This window comes from Charadrius vociferus, unplaced genomic scaffold (genome assembly GCF_000708025.1).
Source record: "Charadrius vociferus isolate BGI_N301 unplaced genomic scaffold, ASM70802v2 scaffold65, whole genome shotgun sequence".
Classification (NCBI taxonomy): domain Eukaryota; kingdom Metazoa; phylum Chordata; class Aves; order Charadriiformes; family Charadriidae; genus Charadrius; species Charadrius vociferus.
The window spans coordinates 2,950,674-2,969,794 of NW_009649293.1; positions in this window are offsets into that span (position 1 = coordinate 2,950,674).

Sequence of the window (19,121 nt, forward strand, 5' to 3'; positions counted from 1 at the left end):
TACATACAATACATTCATGTTAAAGTTGCCCTTGGGACTAGAAATCTTTAGCATTTCCATATTATTATAATTTCAAGGTGTTCAATCATAACAATGTATTAGTGTAGGATTGTTGGGTTTTTTTTTTTCAAATATTTGCTCATCCTTCTCTGAGATAAGCAAGTAAGTCTTGAGAAAAAAAAATGAACTGAGGTGCTTTACAAAGTAACATCATGGTACAACAGTGATAGAAATTTACATTACACACTTAAGAATATTAAATAGCATTTATTTCTCTATGCAGTATAGAATATAGTAATATTATTTAACTATTATTATCTTGAAATTACATCTAATAATATACAATTTATTAAAATATTTTGTATTTTTATTTTTCTAAGTATGATTATATTTCTTGCATGGAAGGCACATGAGTTTAAATTTCTCCCTTGCTTATTGGCATGAAAAATCTATCCTTACAGCATTTTTTTTTGGAATTGTCTTTGCTTAAGGCTGTGCCTGCAACTTACAAAGACTATCAAAGGAAAATGGTGACTGAGATTCAAACTGAACTGAGCCGGAGGGATACAGCATTCTTTTTAAAATTTATTTTAGATCTTTAAGTCAAAAAGTTTCAAAAAAAATTCAATCAGTCTCAGTCATGTCTAATACATGAAACAGCATTTGAGCTTTGCTGGTAAGTTTACTTTAAGCTTTCTACTAGAGGTGCAAAGAGTCCGTAAAAGAGGAGGGCAAGAAAGAGCTTTTAAAGTCCAATAGCAACCTGAAATAATTTTAAGGTTAAAGTGGAATATAACATTTTTCTTCTCTTTTTTTGTAAAGAGGTAATCTGTTGGGATACACAACGTGTTTTGCTTGCTGTATAGCTTCTCAGAGAGAGAATCCATAAAGTTTAAATTAGTTTAGTCATTCTAAGGATTATTTGAGAGTTAAAAATAGTAATTTATTCCATGATAGGAGAGAGAAAAAATAGTGAGAACAGAATTTTCTAGCATTGGATTATGGAACCGGCCACTGGGGTTTTGGTACATTTACGTTCTGGTTATGGAAAAATATTCTTCCTTGCATCACACTTTAAGATTTTGCATCTCCACTGTTATATCACTGCCTGGTTTAGAGTGCAGGAAAACTAATTATTTCTGTTTTGGGTATCTATCTTTCTTGCCTACAATGAAAGATGGCAGAATTGCCCGCCTATCTAGCTAATCTGTTATTCTGGGTTGGCATTATATGCTGCCGTAAGAAGAAGAGCTTGACTCATATCTATGCATGTTTGCATAGGCTGCAAGTCCTATCCCGTTTCCACCAGAATCTCAGTCAGAGGTCAGACTGCATCACATCCTCTTTCCTTTGCACACCCCTCTGAACCCATGAAAAGTTGGGTCGCCTCCTTGCTGGCATACCCCCACTAACCATCCTTTGGATCAGGAAGGAAGAAGTCAGGGGAGGAACTCCAGGGGTATTTAGTTGTGGTGTTCTCGGTCCTGAAGGCAAAGGCAATATTCCTTTGCTCTTAGCTCACCTTCTGGGAATTATTTCTCTTTAGTGGCACTCTACTTTTTCCCACTTTTTGTTCACTAGTTTGGATGCTTATGACTTACTTTCCCATCTAAGAGTATTTTTTATATTTGTTTGTGCTTCATATCCATTCATTTGGTTGTTATACTCTTTTCCCAAATCAGAGAAGGCTTTTAATGTGAGAGTGAGTGAAGGAGATGTTTGTATGAGACAATTATAAAACAACCTTCTCTCCAAAACATTTAGATAAATTTCCATTGTTTTGTACTACTTGTTTAATTAGTTAACACTTGAATTAAGGTGAATATAGAGTATCTTTTTTTATTCATTTGGTCTCTGGGAAAAGTAAAATAATTCAGCATACTGTTTTGTGACAGCAAAGAAAGGGACCAGATCTAGGCCTGGTGTCTTAAACTTCTTTTAGTCCCTATATAAGGAATCTTATTACCGTGGAAGCTGAGAGGGACCTGATTTTGCTGCATTTCATCTCCTTATCAGTAGGTGGGTTACTCAAACTAGGTTGTTACAAATTAGTTTCTATAGCTTTGTTGCACTGCTGATAAAATATTAGGACTAAATGGGCTTTGTTCCTAAATTTCCTGGACAATCTTTGGGACAAGCCTGACTCTTCTTTGTTCAGTACTGTTATGTCTAAGTCTTTGTCAAGAACACCATCGCAGTACCTGAATCATTTAGATTATTGGTGCTCTCCTTACATGCTGTAAACTTTTCTTTGTACCGACACTGCAGAGATAAGTTCTATCACTGCATTATGGACCAGACAACAGTGTTCTTTTAGTTCTGGTGGTTATGTGCTATAGTTTTTACTGGGATAGGGAGCTTGACCAGTAGGAAGGAAAGAAACATAGTTCTAAAACCCCCATGTAAGTGTGTATTTTTGAAAATTAACAATATATGTGTAAAACATGTATTCAAAGATCATGAAAAGGAAGAAAAGAGGTATATATTAAGGCGGTAGCAAAAGTAATTGGAAGAAATTAGAGAAGACAGCAACAAAATACTATCATTCAGATTATATCACAGTATCCTACGAATATGTGTACTCCCCCAACACCTACAAACATGTCAGAATATGTGTCTGAAATATGACTATATAGTGGTATTATATCATGTTATTGTATATAGTACATATCACTTTATGTCTGAGAAAAAAAAAATATTGCTATCTGTATGAAAAAAGGTTGTGTTTTGAGCCTTTTATAACTTTACTATGTTGTTAAAATTTGAAGACTGTGTGCAGTGGTTTATTTTTCTATTTTTATCTTGAAAAATAATTTTGTGAAGCTGAGGTTTCAGGTTTTGCTCGTGCAAAAAGCCCTCTGAGAATTGATCTGTTGTGCTTTGCCTCAAAGGAATTTTTTATGGCACTCACAAGAAAGCTGACATACTTTCGTCAATTTTTGTGTTATTTTTTAGAAACAGCTGTTCCAAAAAATGTCAGTAGAATCCACATTAAATGCTTTGCTTCCTGGATCCAGCCAACACAAGAAAGAGTCATGCCTGCCAATCTACTGAGTTCTTGCCTGTGAGAATATGTATTTTCTAGAAACAGCATCTGTGCCACTATCTTATAGGAATATTAAAGTGATATGCCGTGAAATGGAAAAGAACTGGAGCCTTTTCTTTCAAGAAGTCCACAAAGTGGATGAATTCTCCAAAGTGAAACCCACATATCTTGTGCATTTACCTCTTTCATGGACCAGGCAAGGAAGGAAAACTGCCAATTGTTTCAGTAGAGGACACAGTTCTCCAAAGTGCTGAGTGCCAGCTGAAAGTGAAGGCACTTAGTCCACTTGGGAAGTCAGGAAGGGTTTGACCATGCTTAGCGTTTATGAATGAAAATTACTTTTTTCTCCAGTGCCAGGCTAAGAAGGTATCCCTTATTTTCACTCAAACCTGTCACTCTCGAAATAGACATAATTAAAAATCCAAGTTGAAATCTTGTCCCCATGCGTATTGAAAGGGTGAGTCAGAAAAGGTGGTATAATGCTCTGTTACTGTTATTTTGAGGGTGGGCACAGGTTTGCATTGGTGATGGTGTCTAACTGACTAAAGCTTTTAATGTCCTTTCAGCCATATCACTGAATAACCCCTGGACAGTTCTTATTGCAGTGTCCTTGCTAGGGGTTGCACTTGACTTCTGTATACCTTAGAGACGTAAAATGTTCTGCCTTCACAGTTCAGTTGATGGATTTCTACCCTAATATTAAATCCAGGCTGATGACTGGAACATTCTGCTGAGTTACTGCCTATATCCCCCTTAGGCCCCTTATTTTTTTATAAGCTTGAGTGGAGCCATCACAGCAAAGAATTGAGACCATGCAGTTAAAATGTGGGAGTCTACTAAGTGTAATGTTTGAAGTTCAGTGTGAGCAACATGTGGCATTAAAAAATGTGCTAAATAAGGCATAGCCCATTCAGGCCCATGGGCTCCCCCCTGTTTAGAGATACTCTACCTCCTGCAGGTCCAGTAATGCAACACATTGCTCTCTAATTTAAATAACGTCAAAAAGATTAAGTGCTACCAAAACCTATGAAGATAATTAATGCATAGTTGTTAGCATGTCTGACTAGACTTACTCCTGTGTCATTTTTAGCAAGTTTTACCAGTAATTGATTTAACTTTCATTTGCACTTCTCTCCATTTGAACTGTTAATACTTCTAAGCTGGCAGAGGAATGAATAAACAATCGCAGAGCTATAAGCAATTATAAAAATTGCTTAACTGGTGTAATTACTGTATGAATTTCTTTGCCCATTTGTCACATTGTGTTTGAGTTCAGCACAGCGTAAGTTCAGTGGGAGATCCTTCAGGTATTAACGCAGGAGTTGCAGAGCAGCCTCTGGATTCTGCAGGAGTCTCAGCCTAGTCTCAGTTATAGGCTCTTGGAGGCAATTTCTGGGGTAGCTTTGTTCACGATGGGGAAAAAGCTTTTCAGAAAGAACTGAATCACCTACTTCTCACCTGGGAAACGGACTGTGCAGGCACTCAGGTTGCTGCAGCTTTCTTCCAGGTTTCGGCTATTACAGGCAGCGCTTTCACAGGCGCTATGATGTCAGGAACTTGTGAAAAGGACAAAACACAGAGATTTAAGTTTAAATGGGATCTGTGTAATCAGAAAGGTCTACAAATCTTAACTTTCTTTGATACTTGGGGAATATAATCCCTAACCTTGGCTAGGAGGAAGCTGGCAAGAGGTCTGAGAATTTGTGTTTCCCTCTTTCTTTCTTTGGTTTTTTTTTTTTTTTTTTTTTTTTTTTCCCCCTGACAATTATGACTGTTAAGAGTTTTCTGTTTGCTTGGGTTTTATGCTGTAGACAGTAAAGACTCAACCTGCTAAAATATACCCAGTTTGAAATAAATAGTTTTCTATCTCTGCAAGCAGAAGAATTTTGCAAATTTGGTAAAAATAAACCCAACTGTACAGCAAAACCAGAACTCCACTACTACACTGGAGTTAAGATTGGATTTTCTTTTGTTCACCTTTTTTTTTTTTCCTGTTGTTTTGTTTGCTTGGTACTACATTTAATAGTAGCATAAAAAAAAAAATCTATTCCCTATTATTTGTTTTCCATTTTATACATATAATAAATACTTTAGAAATTGAATGATATTTTGAATATACAGAAGCTTCTTGCATTTAATTTTCTGGTTTTTGCCTCAGTCCTTATCAGAAACATGCTTTGGTCTTTTAATAAGACTGTTTCCGTCTCTGTTGTGGTTTGGCCTCAGCCAGCAATAAAGAACCACACAGTCGCTCACGCAACTCCCACAGTCGTGGAAAAAGGAATCGACAGGGCAAAACTCGTGGGTTAAAATAATGCAATTCAACAGATCAGCAAAAGAGATGATGAAAACGCGATTACAGTACCACCGCAAATCCCACCGACCAGACCCTCTGCACCGCAGCCCACCCCCAAGTGGCAACTACTCTCTTCTCCCCGGCTCGCGCCTCTTATAGCCCGGGCATGGGTCACGTGGGATGGAATACCTGCCCCCTGCCGGCTCCTTGGGGAAATTAACCCCATCCCTGCCGGAACCAGGACAGTCCCATATCTGATGTGTCATATGTGCTTACCTGCAGGCCTTTTAATTTACACTGAGGTAATCTGCTAATGAAACAGCTTTCACCATTGTTTCTGTTTCCTTAATAATCCACGAGGGTATTGCTATCATATTTATCAAAAAAGCCCGAAACCCTAGTACTAGACTTGCTACAAGACAAGAACCCAGAATAAGGATTTGAAAACTTACTTACATATGTATGTATTGTATCCCTCCAATACATGGGAGTCTTAAGTTGATAGTACATAAAAATTAAAAATAAGAAACTTTTTATTTTTTTATCTATTTCTTTAATTTTATTTCACAGTGTTGTTTCCTCTGTACACTGCTTAACAACTTCTATTTTTTCTTTCTTGTCTTTAGAGTGTTGCCCTATAAAATGTCTTTTTTTTTCTTTTTTTTTTTTCCTTCATGTCCCTGATTTCTCCTTCTTGTTTATGTTAGTGGAAACCTAACTTCAACAAATTTCCTTCAAGGTTACCCTGATGTGAAGAAAAGTAGTCTCATTTTCCTTGCAGAAAGGCTAATTATTCAAAACTTCAGAGATTTTGTTACTCTGCTTATACAAATGGTGAACCCATAGGAGATTCTTAATCCAGGAAGTATGTTAGCAATTGCCACTTCCGTTGTTCTTGTGATTGAGCTCATGGGAGGAGGTTACCTCCAAGCAATATAAATATGCATTTTTAATGATAGTTGCAAAAGGAGATCTGGAGGAACTGAGAATAAGCCAAAAAAAAATGGTAAGTTGTTCCATTCTATTGCTTTGAATGGTACTATTATACTTTATTCTACTTGAGACATTTAATTCAAGGCAGTGATTACAGAGTAATCAAGTGTCTCCTCTTAATTAAGGCTTCAATAAGTGTTCCATTACTAGCCTATCTTCTCTTTTTTTTTTTTTTTTTTTTTTTTTTTTTTTTTTTAACCTCTGGGGATTCTTTTTGTCTTAATTATTTTTTCAGATGAACTTTTAAAGTGAATTAAACTATCCTGAAAGTATGAAAAAAAATTATCAAGTTTTTCTCCAGAGAGTAATTTAGAATTGGGTTTTTTTAGGTGGATTCCAGCCAGGGTAATTCTTTTCCCTTTAAGCACTATTGAAAATCATCTTGGGGGTGGGGAGGAATAAAAATTACAATTTATCTTTATCCTCTATCCCTCCAGGAATCTGTCCTTTTTTTAGTATATAGCCATACAAATAATTTGTTTTTCACATGGTTTAGTTCATGTGAAATGTGCTAACTAAGTGCAGTAAGAGAGGAAGGGGAGAAGAGCCAACCATAACGAGGGTTAAATTTATTATGTTTGTAGAAATAAAAGTGATTTATTTTTCCAAGTTCCTTAATTCCTGTCTCACAGATGTTACAGAGGTTTCTATTTTCTTGAAATGTAAATTCCTGCAATGTTAAATGCTTGAACTGATGACGATGTCTCAATAAACTCATCAGTCCCTGTTCTGGTGAGAATTCAGAAGCTGGGACTGGTCTATGCTGAGCACATCATAGCTTAACCTGGCTGATATAAAGTGAAGAAGTGGATCCTGAGACGTATAGACAGGCCAGTGCTGATTAAGATGATTGGCAAGTGAGAACAGTAATTGGCCCACATTGTGTCAAGTAACTCTCTCATTACATGTTTTTTACCTCTTCAACTTGTTTACCCACTTCATTTATTGCATTTCTTCATTTCTGTTTGTGATATTTTTCCTTAGAGGGTAAAGAGAAGGATAAAGAACACAGACTTAAAATGCTCAGAGGTTGGTCTAGTTGGAGTTCTTTCTTGCAGATGCATGAACTGCATGGAAGAGAAAGAAATTGATTTGTAGTGCAATTTTTTAAACTTAATTGTTCAAACAGCTGCTTCCAGAAGCAACTGCTTTGAAAACACCTCCTCTATTGCAAATGAATAAGTTGCTAAATTCTTGACTTAAAACAATGTGCTTATCACATTTATGTGCTTGAAGATTCACGTTTGTTTGGTAGTGGTAATGGGTTTTTTGCTTTATAAACTGTTGTGGGTTTCTTGTTTGTTTCTTTTTTTTTTTTTTTTACTTAAAACAATGTGCTTATCACATTTATGTGCTTGAAGATTCACGTTTGTTTGGTAGTGGTAATGGGTTTTTTTCTTTATAAACTGTTTTGGGTTTCTTTTTTTTTTCTTTTTTTTTTTTTTTTTTTTTTTCCCTATCACATGGAATTATTTGGATCAAGCTAACTACAGAAAACTACAGAAATTTCAGGGAGTTCAAGAATTATTCAAAAGAGCTTTCACCAATCTTTACAGCAGTTTTATGAGAACCAGAAGATCTGAGGCCTTACTCAGAAACAATGTAGTTGTATTAAAAATATCTGCATTTAATATTGTTTGCTTCTTCAAGTCTTGAAATTTTTTGGCATTATGGTCTTTTTACGGCATTTGTGTTATGTTCTTGTATTTGTTTGCTTGACATTCTTGGGATTTTAAAGAGGACAGGATAGCAAAGGATAAAGTCATTGATTTCTTTAATCTGCTGGTCCTAAACTTATTGCCATTTTGAAGGAGCATAGAGCTTCATGTATATTTAATTGCTGCAGTTGAGCAGCAGGACACTGCATAGGATGTGTGAGCTCTTATTTCACTCCCACGGTGGCAAGTGATCCCTTGTGCCAAGCTGATGCCTCAGAAAGAAGCCTATTCTTTTTAGTGCATAAACAGGAAATAGCTGTTTGTAAGGGGATATGCAAAACGCTATTCACTTTTTATTGACATTTCTCTTCTTGCAGCATCTTTCAAGAAAGGTCATTCCTTCTGTTCCTTCTGTTTCTCCTATCGATGATTCAAATTACACTTAGAGTTGTGAATAGAAATGCAATGCCATTAACACCCTATGGTGCTAACCTTTATTTTAATGAAATATTCATTCCTAAAGAAACAGGCAGCAAGCTGTTAAGAGTGGCTGGCATGTATAAGTTAGGTTGGTTGAAGTTAAAGGGACAAGAATAGACTGCTGAATGTGGCAGCATTCAACCTTCCTTCTATTCTGGGTATTTAAGTGCATTTAAATATTGAGTGATTCTTAGGGAGTCTTTTGGCAGACAACTCAATCATTCTCTCTCACATTAATTGTCTTTAAATATTAAGTTTTCTTTGAGATTAAGCTCTTCAAGACAAGGACCAAGACTTCATACATTCCCTCACAAAGGCCAGCAGAGTCCTGAGTATTTTTCAGCCTAAGCACTTTCATAAAGTGAACATTAATTAAAACTGATTTTTAATCTTCCCTATTTTTTTCCAATTGTCTGGCAATTTGGGGGTTTAACAATCAAACCATTGTATTGCTAATTATTTTAACCGAAAGAAAAAAAAAGAAAAAAAAAAAAAGCCCTATATCTTCTGCTATTGCAGATGATACTGAATAGCCTGGCACTATTTTTTGCTAAAATTGTAATCAATGAATGTGCAATTATATACATGTGGGGAAATGGTAGGAAAGTAGGGATTTGTGTAGGGGGGAGACAAAGAAAGATCATTCATGTGAAGATAAGATGTAAGCAAGTAGAAAGAGTAGTTTTGGGGAGATAAAAGATTTTTTCCAAAAATATAAACTGACTCTGTACAAGAGAAGCATACAGTCTTGTTCACTCTGCATCCTCTTGAAAAATGAAGTCTTTCAGTTTATCACCCCATGTTTTGACACACTGCCATTATTTTGTACTTGAACTATGGTAGAGGCAAGTTTGTTGTGTGCTGTAGATGTTGAGGAAAAGTGCAGCCCAATGCCTTCCAAAGAATATAATCAACACTGGCAACAAGAAATATAATAGTTTTTAGGATGGATCTTAAAGGAATTATGATTAGGATTTTAAAATGTCATTGCCTCTGATACTACAAGGCTCAATTCATTACTGACGAGCAAAATTGTTCCAAGCAAATGTCAGTCTCTTGTCTACATATATGATATCAGCAACTTTTCAAGCCTCATGTTGGAAAGCGGTCAGAACAGAGTTCAAACTGTTTGGTTATACACACTGAAATTTTATTCTTTAACGAAATTATTTGTCTAATCCATGCAAAGAGGATACTTTGCAATTAAGAGTGTTTCAATTTGCTGAATAGAAACAAATGGAAAACAGACACCCGCTACTTATATGCCATGTTACATTTTGCTTTATTTCCACAATGGGTCGTTGGTTGTTGAGTGCAAATTTTGTTATTTTGGTAGTTCAAAATAAAAATAAAAAATAAAAAAAAATCATAGACATATTGAAGAATTTAAGTGTGCCACGTGGAAATAGTACTGGAAATTCCCAATATTTGGAAATAAAGTTTCCCATGCAGTCTAACCAGCATGGTTTTCCCTCAGAAAGACTGCTGGATACTGGATTACTCTCTGGATTATTTAATGCCTAATTAACTCAACTGTCACTTGACATTTAATCAGCAATAATCTTTCTGGAATGCTATCAGTGAAAACCATTTATGATTTTATCAAATCCAGCTAATTCTTTTTGGTACAGTAGAGATTTGAGATTGCATTGGGGTGCATAATAATACTGTGAACATAATAATACAGGTTTTCTAATAATACCATGATCATTGTGTTCAGAAAAAAGGTTTATCAGTAATCCTGTAATGACTGCAATGTAGCTACTTGGGTCAGTGGATATTTGCATCTGCCACACAAGGCTGAGAAGTTGAGATTAAACTCTTAAAAGTGCTTCTTGCTGCCCACTTATACTGTACTTGTAGATATAGAGAGACCACTATATTCCTTTCTGTATGCAACTCCTAATAATAGTGACTGACTGCTACGGAGGATTGAAGTTTCTGCATCAGATATTGAACAAGTATGAGTTTTCCTCAGTTTTCACATTACATAATACCTCTGGGAGACTGAGAGAGTCAAAGAGAAAATTTCCATTTACCTATTATTAGCATCAAGCTATTTTCATGCATTCAAAATTTCCAGAATCAGGTACAGGTCTGAAAATATTTGTAAGCAGCAAATTGCCTATGTTAGGAAAACAGTATAAAATTACATTTGTATAGCACTTTTCGTGAATATTAAATCAGTTATAAACCAATAGTTTACATTTAGGCATCTCTTTGAGGTCTTAAAATTTTAAGAACTCACCATCATGCATGTTATGATTTTTCTTTTTCCCAAGGGGAAAAAAAGTCAGAAATGGACATGGTATCTTCCTAAAAAGATTTGTTATATAATATGCACATATCTAGATTGTAGGTTGATAGAAATTAATTAATTTTTCATATATACAAATATGATCAAATATAGCATAAAAATTTCTTAGGCTTTCTATATTATTTCAAGCAAAAATGTTTTAATATGACAGAACTCCATGCAAGTGATGTATAATTACAGAGTACTAGAGAGAGATAATTTGCTATAAAAGGTAAAACTATTTCTCAGAGCCTAAGCAATACTATTTTCAAATTCCAAACTGATAAAGTTTGAAATCTCACCTGTTTCATTAAGGTTACAGTGTTGTTCAAATAGCATTTCTCCCTGAGGGTAGGTTTAATTGAATATTACACTTCCACTGTGCAACAAATTATTTAACTCTCTACAAACAAAAAAAAACCCCAAAGATACATTCTTAGTGCAGATTATCTGAAGACAGGTGTTGGGATTGGTTTTGGTTGTTTCTTTTTTTTGGTATTTTGACTTGCAATAGGAGCACATTAAAAAAGAGTATAGTTCATATAGTTCCCAAGCTATTGACTGTAGCTAACCTCAGATTTCACAGAATCACGGAACTGCTTAGGATGGAAGAGACCTCTTCAGATGATCTAGTCCAACCCTCTTACTCAGGCAGGGTAAACTAGTGCAAGTTGTCCAGAACCAAGCCCAGTAAGGCTTTGAATATCTCCACAAATGGGGATTCTACAACCTCTCTGGATAACCCACTCCAGTATTTGACCACCGTCACAGTAAAAAGGTGTTTTATTGTGTTCAAATGGAATCTCATGTGTTTCAATTTTTGCCTGTTGCCTCTTGTCCTATCACTGGATGCTGCTGAGAAGACACTAGTTCCCAGTATGTCCATGTATTTCATGCACTGGGGAACCCAGAACTGAACACAGCACTCCAGCTGTGGCCACAGCAGTGCTAAGGAGAGAGGAAGGATCAACTCCCTCGATCTACTGGCAACACTCTTCCTAATGCAGCCCAGGATACTGTTGGCTGCCTTTGCCATGGGGGTGCTTTGCTGGTTCTTGATGAGCTTGTTGTCCACCAGGACCCCAAGGTCCTTCTCCACAGGCATATTTTCCAGCTGGTTGCTCCCTAATGTGTACTGAGTGCCTGGGGTAATTTCTCCCTGGATGCAGTACTTGGCAGTTCACTTGTTGAACTTCATAAGGGTCCTGGAAGCGCAATTCTCCAGCCAGTCTAGGTCCTCCTGGATGGCAGCACAACCCTCTGGTGTATCAACCACTCCTCACAGTTTTGTATCACCTCTGAAATTGGTGAGGGGGCTCTCTGTCCTCAGGTCATCAATGAAGATGTTAAACATTATCAGCGCCAGTATCAACTCCTGGAGTACACCACTGGGACTGACCTCTAACCACACTTTTGTCTGTGTAATCTCATTGTAGGAGGTTGTCAGGTTAGTTAAGCATGATTTCCCTCTCCTAAATCCATGCTGTCCTTGTCCTTTATGTGCGTGGGCATGGTTTCCAGGAGGATTTTCTCCATCACCCTCCCATGGACTGAGGTGATACTCACCAGCCTGTAGTTCCCCAGATCTTTCTTCTTGTCCTTTTTGAAGATAGAGGTGACATTTGCTTTCCTGCTGTCCTCAGGAACTTCCAGTTGCCATGACCTTTCAAAGATACTGTAGAGTGACCTTGCAATAACATTAGCCAGCTAGTTTCCCTCAGCACTCAGGATGCAAGTCATCATGGACTTATGTATGTGTGGTGCTCCTTGACCTGGTGGTTCCTAACCAAGTCTTCCTTGGTCTAGACTTTCTTCTGGTCTTAGGTGCCTGAGAGTCTTGAAGGTTGATGTTACTGGTAATGACTGAGGCAAAGCAGACGCTGAGTATCTTATCCTTTTCCCTGTCATTTTTCACCTGGTCCCCCGTCTCACTCAGCAGCAGGACCACATTTTTTACTAGGGCGTGTAGTGATAGGATGAGGGGGAATGGCTTTAAACTGAAAGAGGGCAGGTTTAGATTAAACATTAGGAAGAAGTTTTGCACTGTGAGTGTGGTGAGGCACTGGAACAGGTTGCCCAGAGAGGGTGTTGAGGTCCCATCCCTGGAGGGATTCAAGGCCAGGCTGGATGTGGCCTTGGGCAACCTGATCTAGTGGGAGGTGTCCCTGCCATAGGCAGGGGGGTTGGAACTTGATGATCTTCAAGGTCATTTCCAACTTAAACCATTCCACAATTCTATGATTTTCCCTAGTAGTCTTTTTGCTGCTTATGCATGGTAGAATAATTTCTTATTGTCCTTCACATCCCTCCCCAGATTCAGCTTCATGCCAGTCTTCACTTTCCTAAACCCATTCCTGCACAACCAGACAGCAACTCTATAGTCCCTCTGGGTCATCTGCCCCTGCTTCCACTTCTTGTTCACTTGTGTTTTATGTCTGACTTCAGTTTGGAGCTCTTTGTTCATCCATGTAAACATCCTTCTGCTTTTTAGCTTGATTTCCTACTTGTTGGGACAGGTCTTTCTTGTAGTTGGAAGAGGTTATCCAGGAATATCAGCAAGATTTTCTGGACCTGTCTTCCCTCCAGGGATGTATCTCATGGGATTCCTCCAAGCAGATCTGTGAAGAGGGTCAAGTCTGCTCTTCTGAAATCCAGTGTTATGTCCTACTTTTTGCCATGCTTCCTTCTCTATGAACCCTGGACTCCACCTTCTTATGGTCACTGCAGCCAAGCCTGTCCCCAACTTCCACATCCCCAACCAGTTCTTCCTTTTTTGTAAGCATGAGGTCCTTGATCACCTATTCAAGAAAGTTGTTAACAATGCACTCTAGATTTCACTGCCACTGAACACTAGTTTTTTCTGTCTTTTATATCAGTGTATGCAGACATCTGATGAAATATCACTTACTAAAATAAGACTGATACATACGGTTGCCAGCTTTTTTTCTACATTCAAGCAGTTTAAATATATTCACTAAGCTGTTAGTGTTCTATTTATTGTACTTATTTAAAAACTCAACAATAACAACAGAAATTTTTCCTGAATTAGAGGGAAAAAGTCCAAACAGTAGTTTCTTCAAGTTATAATTATTTATATAGAACCAATGAGTGAGACAATTGAGTCAATGTGATTCCGGTACATCAGTAATATCAGTTTTTGGCCTCCTGTTTGTAAGCTGTACAAAATGACAGTCGAAGGCATACTGTGATGAAGGCAGAGTTATTCTTTTGGGTTTGTCAAAGACTATGTTAGTGCTTTTGATGTTTTTCACAGGTTTGATAAGCATTTATAGTGTGTGAACTGGTGAGAGTGTTGCCTTTCTGTCAGCTGAGCAGGAACCAGTACAAATGATTACAAGCAGTGGTTTTCTATCAGACCCACCTTGGCTGGGGAAAATGTCTATAGAAGATACAGAGCAAAAGAAAAGTTATACTTCCATTAATGGCTGCCAGAGCAGAGAAACTTCATCTTCAATATCAGCTTCTCACTTTACCGCTTCAACTATACTGGTTTTCAGGACAACCACATAAAAGGATGGTTTAGAACTTTCCTAAGTGGTTTCTAGGAGGCATGTCGCTTGCAGGTCCCTGGAGTTTCAACATGCTGTGTGTCTTCTTTCTACTCCTCCTCAATTTATAAGAGGAAACACCATAAGGAACCTTTAGCCCTCTCAGTATGTATTTTTTTTTGTTCTCCCATATACATTCAAAGTTGTTGAGTAGGGTCTCTGACATAAATTAGACAAGTGTCTTTCATTCTGTTTTTACGCCTATGTCTTTAAACTTGACCCGTGTTTACAATTTCTGCACAGAACTGGTGATAAATGATATTTACTTCCCTGAAGAGACTTCAAGTAAAGTGCTTTTTCTTTCATTTTCAAGCTCTTGTCTAATATTTTTTTTTTCATTTACAGACAAATAAAATCAAAGGTTACCATATTTTTGAATACCAGCAATGAAAATCCATGTATTTTCCTTGAACACTAAACCAATTTCAGTGTGTTTTTTTCTTTTGGATGAAAAAACATGCAAATATTTTTTCAAAGGCCATTATTTTCTTTGTTTGCAATTCAAACTGCAAATTTTGTTTAAAAAAAGTACTTTGCCCCTGAGAAAATGAAATTTTACATGAAAAAAAAAAATCTTTTATTAATAGTCCTATTACGTCCTGTTTAATAGTGGTGAGATTCTAATGATGTAATATATGGCCCTTAATGTTTACTAAGGCCCACTTTCAGGAAAAAAAGTCCAAAACCATACCCCAGCCCTATGGGTCATATATATTTCTGTTATTTTTTCACCTGAAACAAATAAAACTATTAGATCTGGTTGGAGATGAGAAATTTGCACACAAGAATCACATTCCATTGTTGAAACATATCTATTCCTGTGGGTTGGGGTACAGTGCACCAAAGACCAGAATTTACTCTCTGGAAAAGCAAGGAAGATGACAATAAACACATTGTGTTTCTGGCTAAAGTTTTTAATACCAAAAAGAATACTCGGAAATGGTGTCTACAAAGTACAATGTCCTAGTCACTGTTTATGAGACACTCCTCAGTAAGCAAAGCTTTCATGTGGTGACTCGCTTATCTGATGTTAGAGGTAGCTTTTCCTTTACTTCAAACTAGCAATTGGTATTGTAACTTTCTTACTAGTTATTAGAATACTTTACGTTAGCCTGTATTCAGTTTCTTATCAAAGATTTACCTTTCTGAAGATGAGATGTCATTAGTTGAAATGAAATGTACTAGAGATACGAGGATTTCCAACTAAGATATTTCTAATGATTTTTCTTTGATTTATATACCTCTTCACTTCCTCCCATCCTCTCCAACACAAAAGCATATAGCTATAAAGCTATCAATAGAATGCCACTGAATACAGAGGTTAAATTAATAATTGATGTGTTAGAAACATTTTGAAAGAATTATTAACTTTACAGGTTGCATTTGTGATATAAGAAATCTCTTGAGAGTTCTGAAAGGAAATCATAAAAATGTCTGTAAATACAAACATCACATCAAAGTTGAAGTAAGCATACTGCAGGATATGCAAATACAGTGTGTAATTCCACTGGATGACAAACTTTAGGGTTCTTGCATATAGGTATCTTTCTAAGTCACTTTTAGTTAAAATACCCACGTGTTAACTGTGGTTATTAGGTTAAATGGCCATGAACTTTTCTTGCGAGAGGGTTCAGTTAGTTCCTGCAAAGATATATTACTCTCTTATCTCTCTTTTTGATCCAGAAAAAGTAGGATAAGGGATATCCTGGTGGTTAATGATCAAAGATAATATCTTTGGAAGAAAATTTACTTTAAAACTTATAATGCCAAATACCAGTAAGCATTAAAACTTGAACTCAAACTCTGCCTTTTCAAGCTCAGCTGAAGACAAGTTAGGGGCTCAATTTATAAGCATTAGGCAAACAAGAGCAAGGATAAAATGTCATGAACACATACTGCTGTTTAAGCAGTTAATATTTATCACCTTTTTCTGGGTGAACTTGTCCTGTTTGGTAATTGTTAGCAATAGTTTCGTATGACAAACATTAAAAAAAAAATAAAAAAATTCTTAATTTGATTTCATTCCATATGACGGTATAAACTAGAGAGACTATGTTGGTAGAAAGAGATTTCCCTTCAACACTGAGGGGAAAATCAGATAAGTATGTAAGGTTTCTGAGAATGTCTTTTGAGAATGTCTTTTAACAGAAAAAAAATAAAAAAAAAAGAGGACACCATGAAATAGTTTTTTATCAATATTATATCTGTCAAGTGACATTTAAATGGTGGGAAGATGTTCCCTATGAGGTTCTTCTACATACTTTCATATTGCTATTAGAAATAGCTCGTCCTTCAAAATCAGTACATACCTAGTACTTTAACAGCAAAACTATCTGGGCTCATTCAGAACTATGAGTTAAGAACAGCAGTACAGCAGAAAAGTGCAGTTTTTTTAAGGATCCTTCAGTTTATTAGCTAATGTTTGTTCATACAGATTTACTGACATAAAAAAAATAAAAAAAAATCAACTAATGATAACAATTGCACATTTTAGATATTGGATGTGTATTGCAATGATTACTTAAGCTTACATTGTCTTCCCATCAGTGTTCTATCATAGAAGATAGTTAATTCTCACCTTGTCGCTTTTCTATCTGTGAAATTATTACAAAGAACGAAAACAAATGAACTTACACAGAAGAATGTGCAGTTGTAAACTGTGTGAAGACATCTGTGAAGTGGAAGTAGAATTCATGAGAGAACAGAGATCCTATTTTGTGTCTGAGTGACAAACAGTACTCTACTTTACAGTTCAAGTAACAAGACTTTGGGTCTTGGATCATAATTTTTTGCTTTGGAGAAACCTAGTAATATCTGAAAAATTGGCTAGTGCATCTACACCTCAAGTTTAGTTCAGCATGATTTTGGCCCTATTATGATTTCAATTAACTCTTGGCACCCTAGCTCGTCACTACTATATCATTAGGAAAAAAAAAAAATCACTGATTTTTTTTTTTTTCAGGCATTTGAAATCACAATTAACTTACACCACCTTCTGTTGCTATTGTACATTAGTGGAACAGGCAGATTGTCTGTTCAGTGACCTGGACAAAAACATTTGTTTTATGAAATAGGATTCTAAAAGAAGATTCAAAGAGTCACTTACTTTTGCAGCTGATATTTCCAAAGTCTCGTATATTGGAGGGGAACAAATGTTGCCTAGAAGCCATTTAACATCTTTCCAAGTCTTTACATCTTGGTTCCACGGGAAAACCTTGTAAGTTTCTACAGCTGGTGCTGCAACTGTGGAGGTAGTAACACTAGAAATGTTAATGTTCTCGGTCAAACAGTCCTTTCCTGGAAAAGTGTAACATTTCTTAGTGGGTAATCTTTCTTCATTTTCTCCCTAAGGAGTAAAATAAGCAACATATATCCCTAACGATGAAGGTGACAAAAGCTCCAAGTTCCATACCACATCTTAAAAATAGAGATGTATTTCAGACTAGATCTTCAGCTCACATAAAATAGTGAATCCACACAATTCAGTATGCGATGTTTACTTACCTGAGCTGAAAAATCAGTTGAGTTTAAGCAGTTAGAAAAACAAATAATTGTTCTCTCACTTGCAGCATATTTAACAATCAGCAATGCTGGACATTATCAAACACAGCAACAGCACCTGTACATGTTAAATAGTTGACTGACCTGGATAAAAATCCAAGGCTATGAGATCAAAATGTTGTAAATTTACACTGGGCAGACATTATCAGAAGTGAAGAATGTTAGCTATTGCAAAACAAGGAAGAAAATATTACTTGTGAGAAATGGTGAACTTAAAAAATTGCTGGTGATACTTGCTGAAAGCAGGGAGTGTGTATTTACTTGAACTCTAAAGTGTTTATGTTCTCTCTCTGGTCTACTCGACAAAATTACTACAACTGCAGAAGCTGTAGAACACTTTCCTTTTTGAATGATTTATTTTTGGAGGGTTACAGGAATTCTTTGGTGTGTTCTTCCCAAAATGAATTATCTGAAAAAAAAGCACTGAACTTCACTGAAGTACCCAGTAATTTTTCTCTGCTTGAAAGAACATTGAAGCATTGGATACGGTATTAACCCTAAACCGTATGCAATCAAAAATTACAAGATCAAATGAGATTTTCATAGAGCCAAAGCAAAACATTTTGGAATACTTAATTTATGTTAATATTACATATTTAGTAATATGTTATAATATAATAATATTTAATATTATAACATTTTATTATTAGTAGTATTTTATATATATATAGTTGTACTCCCAGACTATTGGTCCATCCTGGCCCGTATGACCACTGCTCAGAGTTATTTCACTTTCTCTACACCACATGTAAAGATTGCTTGACTCAAAGGTATGAATTTGATTTTGAGAATAAGATGCCTAAAGGTATTCCGCTTTATGTGTGTAGTGTAAAGACAGAAATTGCCCCTTCATATATTTGTGTAATCTTACTTGTATCAGTGAAAATATATTGTCGTAAAATGATCCCAGCGTAATGGCTTATTCTACTCTCAATATCTTTTGAGTGGTATGGTAGCAAGAATATTGGTTGAATTACCACTGACTATAGCATTATATTTAATGCACATCCTTTATGAATATAAAATATAAAGTAACAATCTGTCAGTGCCCAGTTCTTAAATATCCTTTCAACCTCAGGAGAAAATATGCATCATTCTGTCAACAATAATACTGAAAACCTAATCCATTTTGCTATACAACAACAACAAAAAGACTTTCAGAAAGAAATGGAGTAGATTTGCCACTGGTGCTTTATTTCTTTTCACGTATCTGGGTAAGGCG